General features: G+C 39.2%; 1 pseudogene across 1 annotated transcript; it reads right to left on the reverse strand.

The window, feature by feature from the left end:
- Window positions 1-10,720: 10,720 nt before the first annotated feature.
- LOC104536133 lies at window positions 10,721-11,775 on the reverse strand (annotated as a pseudogene). The gene is made up of 2 exons (XR_728096.1): window positions 11,602-11,775; window positions 10,721-11,061 (listed from the first exon to the last, which is right to left on the reverse strand). The product of XR_728096.1 is annotated as a peptidase inhibitor 15 pseudogene (transcript).
- Window positions 11,776-12,241: the final 466 nt, after the last annotated feature.

Consider the following 12,241-nt stretch of genomic DNA (forward strand, 5'->3'; position numbering starts at 1 on the left):
GATGCAAATTTTGATATCTCTTCAACCCACTGTCAAAGAAAAAAGAGAATTCGTAATTTTCACTTTTCAAGCTGCTGCTATCTATCCTCAGATTTATGATCTGATTGATAAATTCTGCAAAACATGCTGTGATTTCCCCCCCTCCAAGAAGGCAATTACTGGCTTCTTCCAAAGTCATCAGTAAGGTCTGTCAACACTTTACTGCATTTACTTTCCTTAAGAGTGATGTTACATTGTATTTTTTGATGACTTACTACTTCAAAAATAAAGTGCATGCAGATAAAATGTTTATTTCATCTTTCTTACACATATGACTGATTCAATAACTCCCAAGCAAACAGATACTTAAACCAGTAATATCTTTAGAGCTGAAAAGGTAAACTGAAAACTAACATTTTAGTTGCCCCCACTAGAGATGTCATACCTGAGAAAAAAAGACTGATACTGTCACCTGGAATTGCACCACTTTTTAAGTTGTTCTTAAAGTTCACACTTTGGAAGAAGAGAAAGTTAAGATCCATTATTCCTCGCAAATATGGAGAGTGAGAAAAAAATTTAAAAAATCTACCTGTCCTTTGGTAGTCTGGTTCTTCATTAGGCATTGTGGCAAAAGGAGTACTATTCAGATGGGGATGACCATATAGCCAAGAAGGAGTTTCCATGAGAAAGCTGAAACATGTTTAGTCATTTTTTTCCTGATCTCCTGATTTTCAGAGACAAAAATTAATCTGTTCTCAGATTAATCAGATACCTTCCCTGAAGTTCAGAATGCAATGAACACTTCTTTGCAAGTACTCTGAAATGGTTATTAGTGGTAACAGGTAGCAAGAATTTCTGATCTAAATACAAAGTGAGCAGAATACACAGTGACACGCTGTATTAATGCTTTTCTCATTCTGTATGGACATCCGTGTGTCCATTTTTTAATCCGTTTTTAGAAGCATTTAACTTTATGGTCCTCATTGTCACAAAGAAAACACACACAAAAAAAGAGAAAAGTAGGAGTACTCCTTGCCTGAGTCTGCCAGACAATAGACCATGTAGCTAGGAGAGATGGACTAACTGAGGAATCCATAAATGTATGTTTTCAACCTGGGAGCCTACGAGGTCTGCTAATGATCATTTTAAAGCATTCAAGCAAACAGAACTATGCTTCCATTCTTCTTTTGCCTCATAATCCTTAATTTTTCCTGGCTCAGATTTATTGCCAGCAACAAGGGACCTCCCCTCTCTTGCACAAGAGTTACAAGAGAAACTCAGCAGGGTATGGCTCTGAACAGTAAATACCAGCAGCTTCTCTCAGTACTTTACCATGGGGTTAATGGGTGGGGATTTTTTCAGTATGATTTATCATCTACAATAATATTCTGCATATTTCTCAGTGGCAAAGAAATTAAGCAAAACACCTGGTCACTCACTACCCTCCTATGAATTCCCTGAGTACCCACAGGGCAAGGGCTGCTGCCCGTAATGCCACGACAGCCACAGTGTGATAAGCCCTGCAGCTGGCTGCCACCGGCTGCACAGCTGGAGTGACAAGCACCAGGTACAGGTCTGAGCACAAATCCAGAATGAACAGGTGAAGTACACTGTTTTAATCACTCTTCAGTGGTCTCTTTACATGACTGCGGTTACATGATGAGATTGCAAATGAAACATTGAGATATGAAACTTAAATACAGTGGCAACACTGTCACATTTGCAATATCAGAAGTAGCAATTTGTCAGTTTTGGCATCCTATTTATCATTAATATGTTTACTATGGACTCATATTAATGTCTTCAGATTGTTATTTGGCACAAATAAATCCCAGTGGCTCCTATGCACCTCAGAAAGGTGACCAGTAGGACCTTCTTTTAGCAGTGATCAGACAAAAATCAAACCCTTCTACCTCAGACTTTTGATTTTATTCTCCACTAGCTCTGTGCTTCTGCTTGTTTGCTCAGGTGAAGATCAGAAGCTCTTACTTCCACAATGGCAGCCAGTGGGAAAGAAGAAAACTTTGATTCAAGCGAATTCTTCTTGTGAGAAAAACGTTGGGAAGCTGAGGGATAAAATCCGACATGTCCAGCCCATCTGTGCAGCTGCACTCCACAGCTGCTAATGCAAGTCCCAGGGTGGATTAACAGATGTAAGCTGCTACCCTCCAACATGCAGGTCTTGTCCTTATGGGTCATTCAGCCGTGCAGCCTTGCACCAGCTGTACCACTTGCACCTGCGGTGGCTGTTTCTCAGGAATCCCACAGTGGTGTGCAGGAAACATTGGGATCCCTTGCACAACTTCTCCCCTTCTCTTTGGTATGGTCAAACCTGTAGCATTTTCAGGTTCAGACATTTTCTGCAGGACACCCCATCATGACCACTACCCCAAATCTGGCACAAAGCTTAATGAAACAATCCATCAGCCCTTCTGACTGCATGCTTTTTCAGCAGAGTGACTGAGAGAGTCTTGTCTCTTTGCCTTCACTTTTTTCAATACATACTGTGTGATGAAAACATATGAGCTCATTGGAATTTATAGACACATTTGGCAAACTTTATATATTTATTTGGGCTCTGAGATCATTTGGACAAGGCTGTCTCTCTCTCTAAGAATATGAATACTTTTCATTCTTAACTGCCACCTGTTAGAAATTTTACTGTGCATACTGTAATTGGTGCATACTACATGTGCAAGTCCTTTCCGAAATGCATTAGGTACTAATTAGAAAGTTTACACAGAGAATTGCCAAAGTCTATCCTCTAGAGAAAAAATATTGATGGGAATCGCAGTTCTGTACTTCATTCTTTTGCAAATAAATAGAGGGTTAATACATCAAGCTGCTTTTCCAATACTCCACTGCAACTCAGAGTAAAATTTTGCAGCGTTTTATAGTCAATTTACTCTCGTATAACCAAACCTCTAAATATGTGATTCACAATTCTGAAGGGCTCAGTATTAGAACGCCTGTCTCAGAGTAACACAGCACCACCAGATAGACATCAAAAAAACTTTGTTGCCAGAAATTATTTTCTTATGAAAATTTAATTCTATATTTTACACAGAAGTCTATATTCCTGGGTGTCTATTTGGTCCAAATTCAAACTCCTATCATTTGAAGCTTGACCACTGCTAATAGTCAATTTGTTCCTTCTAAAGGTTGCCTGCATTTCTTTTCAACTTTGGCACCAGGCTTTTAAACAATAAGAAACAAAGAAAATTGGTAGGCTGTCAGATTTAATAACAATAAGCTTCCCTGATACGCTATTATTTGTTTAGCTTTTGGAAAAGTTAAATATCAGAGCTACATATCTTAAACTATTCAGTGCTTTCCTAACCTACTGCAAAGCATATTTTAGTTGGCAAGACCTTATCTCAGAAGTGGTAACAAAAAGAACCAAACTTTGTCTAGCTCCATGTCACCCTGACAATTGGTCATAAGTCTCAAGAGGAAGGTGTCTGACCTCTATCATTTTAAATATGATCAAAGAAAACTGCCTTTTCTCAAAACCAAAAAATGTGAATGCAAAGTGTATTACTTTTGTGGTGCGTTGCTTCTCTCTTACATGAAAAAAATCCATATTTTTTACTTTTTTTGTTACTAACGACATTAAAACAAAAAATGTTAATTTCTTTAAAAGTTTTCAAAGAAAATAGTAATTATTTTCTAAGTACCTCTAACTGAAACATATAGCAGCATGATACAAAAGAAAACACATAGCAGCTTCTTTTTTCTACAGGATAAAGAATAAGAGCAATAGTTCTTTATTCTCAGAAGAAAAAAAAGCTCAAATTTAGATTCTTTATCTTGGTACAGATTAACAGATATCACTGTACAGATAGAGGTGCAAAATGAGTTCATTCTCAGTTGACTTAAAATAGACCTCAAACCCCATCCCAGGGCACCTGCAGATGCATTCAGACATGGAAGTGCCTGTGCTGAAGACAGTATTCTGTGTACAAAAAGCAAACAAGTGGCTATCCTGGGGTTTCCATCTTTTGCCATCTTTAGGACACACATTTCCACAGACCTGGATAGACTATTCTTTTCAGATTTTCTTTTCAGGTACCGAAAGAGGATAAAAATATTGAGAGGTTTAAGGTTACTATCATCTTCATTCATGCATGAAACAAAGTACTGTGTACTCTGGATCAAGATTCTTGTGAAAAATGCCCTGTCTCTGTTTTTAGCCAAGAAGTTCAAGAGGTGCTACATTTAATAATAAAGGAATGTCTAACTCTGTGGGCTCTGGGAAGGCTGCTTTTCTGAGACTTTACTAGGTTGTTTTTTGTTTACTTAAACTCCTAGAAGGCTTTCTGCTAATACTAAATCTAAATAATGTAAATATTCTCTTCTAAAACACCATCAAGATAGATGTTTTAAAATTCTTATGCATAAAATATTGGAAAGGAGCTCAATACCAAAGCAAGTTTAACACAGTCATTCTTTATCACAATATTTATCAACAATAGCAATTTTGGGGAAGTTCTTCAGATTCTTCAAGAAGCGCTTTCCAGGAAAAGTCTTTTCTGTTCAGCTTTTAAACAGGTCTTCTGTCACACACCCTGAACATAACTGATGGTTTTTGTATTTCTCATAGTTAGCATGCATTTTGATTTGACCCTAGATGACCACCAGTTTAGTTACTGAGACTGACAGGGGTTCCTAGTTTTTTGTAGATAAAACTGCTAGAAAAATGGGCAGCATCCTGCGTCCCACTGATAGCCAATGAGTGTTGCACTATTGACAGTGGTGCAGTAGGAAATAGGTAAGTGGATAAACTCACCTGTGAGGTCAAAGAGAGCTGGGTAACTCTATTGTGTCAAAATTAGCAGAAAGTAAGCTCCATCTACTCATGCATTCTTACAGCTTACTGTAGGTTGTTTTACCTCCACTGCAGAAAAAGGCTGAGTAAAATGACTGCTTTCTTTCAAAGTTGTGACGCAGACAGACACTCCTAACTGTAACCATGTAAACCATGTCAGTTCTTTCTGTTTTTCTGAGAGGATTGATATTCCAGAATTCATTAGCTCATGATCTTCAGACGCTCCTGGTGCTGGGTTATAGCACCAGCAGAAGAGACGTACTCAGCTGGCTAAACAGAAACACAAGTGGCAGGAGGGAGGAACTGAAGCCAGGGAACACATTGCACCATTACATACCCCTTCTCATTTGTTCTCACCTTACTTGTGAATTCCCAGCATAAAGCAAGTACAAGCCATGGCAAACTGACATAGCTGGACTACACTGGGGAACCTCTGAGCTCCTTGGTATCTCTCCACTCAGAGCACTGGGGTGGACTATTTTTAGATTTACTTTGTGCTCAGGCATGATGAAAAGCAGATTAAGATCTTTGCACCCTGACTTGTCACCTGATTACTTTGTTTCAATGTTCACCATATATATAAGATTTACGGGAAGAGAGCTTTTCAATGCAAAAAGTAGGCTGCAAGTAACTTCTAGAGTAAATTATCCATTGCATTATGGCACTAGTGCCTTTAAATGTGAAGAGCTAAAATGATGGCCCTAATCTGCTTTGACATTTAAGGGTGCTGTTCACTGATTTAACAAAAGAGTTCTAAATGGAGTGCAACTGTAATTTGCTCCAATATGCAGAAGTATTGTAAGACACATACATGGAAATTAAGGAAACATTATATGCATCCATGCATCTTAATTAATGCCAAAAAAACTGCCTGTAAATATGTAAAGGATAATGTTTGAAATGAAAGAGGAGAGACATTCTATTAGACAGTTAAAAAGTGTGTATAAAGATTAATTATCTGAGTTTTAGAGGGAAATATTTAGGTTAGACATTTGGAAATAATTTCTATTCCTAAGGAAAAATATTTGCCAAGAGATGTGACTGAGACAGCATCACTATATGTGTTCAAGAGTAGACAAGATGAAAACCATATGTATTTAATGCAGAAGGAAGTCCTGCAACAGGGCAGGGATAAACTATATGAATTAAGAGATCCTATCCAACTCATTAGACATAAATCTTGAAGGAACTAGCCCTGCAATCCTTACTTAAAGACATGGATGATTCCAGTGGGACCATGTCGATGAGCCAGAGCAAACAAATCAAGAACAAAATGTCCTCTAAGACTTAGAATTGTTTGTAAGAAACCACACTGACAACAGAAAAAAATAGGTAAACAAGCTGAGAAGCTTATTTATCAGAAATGCTTTTGAATTGGACAGAAAACCAATTTAACTCACATTTTCCACATCCATAGGCTTTTGGAAAACTTGAAGTCACGGTTTTTGTTTTTTTACATTTTGTCCTACCCATCACCTACTGCATATTCACAAAGCATTTTTAAGATCACCTTGACAGAAAGCAAACTTTATCAAGACTTTCAAATTTAGGCGTGAAATAATAATAATGTCGTTATTTACATTTGTGATCACTAAGTGGACTATTTTCTTGCTTCTCTGACCTGACTTTGAAAGTTGTGTGCAGATCTTCGTGGACAGAAAGCAAAGTCTCCAAATTCATCACCTCAGCAAAAAGGGTCATTCCTGGGCCATACAGAGTGAACAGATTTCCCCCATGACTCACATGGACTCCCTCACAGGACTACAGGTGCACTCTTATCCCACTTTTCCTATGGGAATGGCATGGACGACAGTGTTCAATGCACATTAAGGCCCAGCTGTATCAGAGTTACTGCTTCTGCTTGGTGCATGTGAAACTGTAAAGAGCCTGACTGTATGTAAGCACCTGCCCAACCAGGTTTTGTAAGTGATGTAGGTTACAACAAAGAACATGTGGACTTTTAAGAAACTGGCCTCAAGTGGGGATGATTGTAGGGAAGGTAAAAATAACATTTGATTCTCACAGGGACAAGTACTTCTTTAATGAATGTTTTGGGAGCCTAAAGATAGTTCCAATGCACACTAAATGACACATTTTATGAGACTCAAATTTTAGCTGGCAACATATTGCAAATCTTTACTGGCCTACCAAGTAGCTGAGATGTTCCTGAAAGGCAGCACAGGCCTCTACAGTACAGGATTAACATTCACAGAAAGGGATCTGCTTGTTCACAGACTTCCCCTGGATTTTCAGATTTACATACCTTCCACACTAGAGAGCTGCAGGCACTTCTACACCTCACTTCTCTGAATCATTCATTTTATGGAACCTTTCTACTTTCTCCAGTAAAAGTATGCAAAGCCAAGTGGATGATTTGCACCCTTTGCCAGGCCAAAAAGATGGTGTAATCTTTCTTTCTGCAAGTATGGCATCAGCTTTTAGAGCACAAGGAAAGACCAGAGAATGGCAGTCTTAGGATAAAGAGTGAAGTATATCATAAGATCCATATTTTAAAAAAAAGGCCATTACCTCTGAATTACAGGACTGGAAGTTGTTTTTGTTCTTTCACTTTCCTTCACACACACACTAACTCTAGCATTGTATTTGCAGAAAAATTTCCAGTTGAAGGCATCAGCTATACCAGAATCAGAACCAAAAGCAGGACTACTTTAAAGTCTGACTCACAGGGTGCTAATATCCCAAGAGAAAGACTGCTCGAATTCTTATTGGCTTAAGACACGCTTGTTTCTTTTGATAGGTATTGATCAATGCCTCCTATTGTTGCTTTTGACTCCCCAGCTGTCCACTTACATTGGGGACTGCATACGACAGCAGGCTGGAACAGCACCGAGACCTACCTCTCCCAAAGAAAATTAAAACGCTTCTCCATCTCTGTTACTGCAGTGTTCATCTGAACCTCCACTGCCTAACACATGTGCATTCAAAGACATTCTTTGAGACCTCTCATCCCAAGTCCTACAGCACACAAACTTTCAAGATAGTAGGTGCAGACAGAATAATGCCCAAGGATTTCAAAGTATCTACAAATGCACTGAATGGGTGAGAAGCAGACTGTATCAAGAGAAGGAAAAGAATCTGTCAAGCCCTGAAAAAGTGTGGAGCTGGAATCACAAGGATCGACTCCTACAGCTAAACCCTGAGTTTTTAGCACGGCAGAAGAAAAGGCAAATGGAGCCATAAAGAAGTGAGAATGCAATACAGCAATTCACAAGAACAACAGAGTTCCTAACAGAATTAGGAAAAAAAAGAACAAAGAAAAAAACCCACAATTTAATATGGCTGTGGATATCCCTCTCTTGTGCTTCAAACTGCTTAGTCTTTCACTACTTCAACACACTTAAAAGAGATTTCCACAATCTACTGCACCTGTAAGTAATGCCAGCTCCTTAACATGTGACATCCTTTTTAGTCATTGTTAGGGGGAAATGGAGTGGCCACTTTCATCCCTGCCACTGCACTTTTCCATAGTATTCAGGATAGGAACACACACTCTGTAAGGTTCTTTCAAGCACAGTGCATGTTGTCTCCTGGTAATGGCAAAATGGTTGTTGTCTTATTTATGAAAATGAGTACTGAGTGACTCAACATCTTTTATATGTAACAGCAGCAACCTTATGTCCCCAAAAGACACAACAGATGCTGTGCCATACACTGAAACTATACAGAGACCAAAGAATGGAGTAAGCAAATTCAAATGGACATTATTGATACAGGGGTCCCTAGTCTTGGTAAGGCTTATAGGGCCATATCATCCTCAAGTCCTTTCTATTAAAGCCTTTCTGTAGCCATAGAGGTAAGAAGTTGAATAGATGCTGCCATGGCTATGAAGCACATGGCAGAGCAAGCTATGTGTAATGTTTCTCACTGGTCTTTTATTTGCTCTGTAAAGTTACATGGGACACACACAGACTGACTAAATTCTGAAAGAGAATTGGTGGCAAAGGAGTTGGATACCATTTGGGGATCCAAGTTCAAGTTGCACTCCAGATCATTACCTACGTAGCTTGAGGTGCTGCTCTGAATTTTGCAGCACAAAGTCCCAAAGTACTTTCAGACTGAGAAATCAAACATAAAAGAAAACCTTAGACCTTGCCCTTGAGACTACTGATGGGGCTGATGCTGACACAAACACAGGTGCATCCTATGGCTGTTTGGTACTGGTAAAACCAGTAGTAAGACAGGGAAGGAGAAAAATAGCATGTAAGCTGTAAAGAACATGGCTTCAGTCTTGATTTTGTATCAAACCTTGCACAATACCATTGCAGAGCAAAGCTGCAGCAGAATACTCAACCAATATAAGTAAAATCTTGGCAGTTTATGCATACAAGTGCATTAAAATAGACTGAATCAAGGAATATTGTTTTCTCTTTTGAAGTTCCTTTTTTGGGGTTTTTTTGTTGTTGTTTTTTGTTGTGTTTTTTTTTTAATTGAACAGGCTAAGAATGCTGCACTTACAAAACTCTTGGGAATATGACAGCGTGCTGGCTTCACTTAAGCAAGCTGCAGGAGGACATTTCTAAAACACACAAGCCAAGAAAGGGCATGGTAGGTTGCCATTCCCTCAGACATTACAACAAAGTTTATTTATGCAGAATCAAAGGAAATGTCAGTGGAGAGCACAACAATGAAAATGATGACTGAGCTTGACTTCTGACCTTTCTGTTTTTTCTGTCTCTGACCTCTCCACTTTAACAAAGTTCAAACTCAGCCTATGGTATGGCAACAGGCCTTCATCCTGCAACATTCTGAGTGGACTCAGCATTCTGAGGTACTGCTGGGCTGTGTTAAGCAGATTATATGATCAAATCCTGATTTAGGTAACATCTGTGATAGAAAGATGTCCAAGTTGTTAGTCATTAGCTGCTGAAAAGGAGGAATTGTTATTACTATTATCCCCTTTTTATGTCAAGCTGATGGTGTCTTGTTTCTCAAACCTGTTAATCGTCTGTTGTCATATAAGAAACTCTGTGACTTTAAGCAGATATCATGGTGCTGACCCAACTTGTCTGTGCTTTCAAAACAGTGTGAATACCTTACTTAGAAGGTAAAAATATTTTTGCTTGGCCAACCTATGTTTAACATTAGAGGTTGACAGTAAGCATGCATTCAAATTTGGAACACAAAATAGCAAACACACTGCTTTAGACAGTAGTGCCAAGTATGAAATCACAATGAATGAATAACTTCTATTATACCTGCAGGAACAGATAATTCACATCATGAGTATATGCCAAGAAGGGGAAAAGGTGCTTGCCACAAATATAATATTTTGAGTACATTGAAATGCTATATACTAGAGAAACCTTTAAAAGCAGCACTGAATTTGATGCAAAAATAAAAGTATTAGGTGCACACAAACAATCTGTGGTATGTGTGGTAAAACACATCAGCATGAGACAAACAGTACATCAGATGAATTACTTTGCAAACACAGTTTTACCATATTGTCTCCAAAAGTACTATGTGTGAAAGAAAACAGAAATGGTCATTGGCTATCTTTTTGCATACATCAGGACAGTGACTTTCAGTGTACTCCACAAAAGCAATGGGGCTACTAATGATTAGCACTTTAAACACATGCAAACACGTGTTGTGATCCCATACTATTCTTCACGCCAACAGCAGTTAACTCATAACTTCATCTACTTGTGTTCCAGAAGCTTCACTGGGACTACTGATGGAAATGAAAATTCAACAGGGCAAGTAAGAAGTTACAGAGTTCAACTGTTGCTTGCTCAAGTTAATGCAACTTCATAAATGTAAGGAAAGAACATTTTAGTAAGCAGTAACAGTTAAAAATAATTTGTCTACTTAACCCTCACAGTTTGTTTAAGAAAATGAAATCACTGTCTTAGAGTCTGCTTTACTCTGAAATAAACAAAATTCACTTACCATGTATTCCATGTTGGAAGCAGGTGGGAAGACTTTGCCTCTGACTTGATTATGATAATCAAGAATGGCAATCATGTCATTCTGTGAAATGTAGCGCTTCCGCCTGGCTTTGGGAATTTTCGCAGAGTCCAGATGAGCTGCCAAAGCTGTCTCAATGTCAGTGAAATTATTGTCTGACAGGAGTAGGTCAGTGGAGTTGGGTAACACTAACGCACTTGTTTCACAGAGAATGCAAAATAAGAAAGCACAACTGATTGCAGCAATTACTGTCATTTTGATGCCAAAGGAGAAAGATAGGCCACAGAGGTACTCTGCTTTAAGTCAGGGCGGTAGAAAATGATCTGTAGAAAATAAGATGGCAAAGATGTGATTCTGTATATATGGGTAGCAAAATGAACTGGCAGGCTGTGATCAGAAAAACAATTCTGTCAGTTCAATCATAAAAACAATACAGTCAGAACACATGTTCCTGAGCAATTTTCAATAACCATACTAAGTGATAATAGGTTCTTACTACAAACACACTAAGTGAAGTATCATTACACCATCATGATCAGAGCTAGCAATATTCCTGGAATAGTGACAGTGCTCTCACACCAGACCAGTCCACAAACCACACTATAAATCTTAAATGGGGAGACTGCAAGAAACCTCATAGAATGTTTTCCACATAAAATGCAAAATACATCCTAGGCTATGCCTGTCAAATATGCATGTACTGTTTTGGCACACTGTGGCACAGATAAACTAGTAGGCAAAAAACACATAAAGCATGAAAGCAGGACATCTTAGAATAAGCATTCAAATCTTAACTTCAGCAAAATGTGATGAGCACTGATAAAACTGCATGCAAAGCAAACTTATTTAGCTGAATGGCTTACCTCTGGATAATATCAAGAAAAAAAAAGAACAGTCTATTGTTCTCCCAGTATATATAGCACTCCCCTAAATGATGATATGACCCTTTGTGAAGGAGTGTCTCTTACTACAAACCCCAAAGAGCAAAACTCTGCTGGTTTTAAAGCTTCTGGCCACAGGAGCTGCTAACAGCTTTTATATGTTACAGTCTGCATGAGCCAAAACAGGCAGTTTCTCCAAAGGTCTCTGCTTAGCCAAAACGAGAGGGGAGGAGTTCTGCAGAGCACACAGGCAGCGATTGGGTGGCATCCCTGGAGTGTAGGTGGTTTGGATATTCAGTCACACCCCCAGTTTCTATAGTACAAAGAGGCAACATGCAAGACTCTTTTTTCTGTACTTCCTACCTTTTTTTTTCCCTCCTCCTCGTTTGGTTTTTTGCCCTCATTGCACGAGCATCATGGCTTGGCAAACGTTATTTCGCGCAGCTCTTCGAGCACCCAAGGAGCAGCACGAAGCGCAGAGTTTGCAAACTGCTTGTCCCCCCCAGTCACAGGAAACGGAACCAATGCAACGCCGTCCGCCCTGTCCCGTCCCTGCTCGGGGGGCAGTCCGCCTAAGCCGTGCCTGGCAGAGGGAGGGCGGGCGAACGGCGGGGTGGGGTTG

This window comes from Mesitornis unicolor, unplaced genomic scaffold (genome assembly GCF_000695765.1).
Source record: "Mesitornis unicolor isolate BGI_N332 unplaced genomic scaffold, ASM69576v1 scaffold20032, whole genome shotgun sequence".
NCBI classification, from domain to species: Eukaryota; Metazoa; Chordata; class Aves; order Mesitornithiformes; family Mesitornithidae; genus Mesitornis; species Mesitornis unicolor.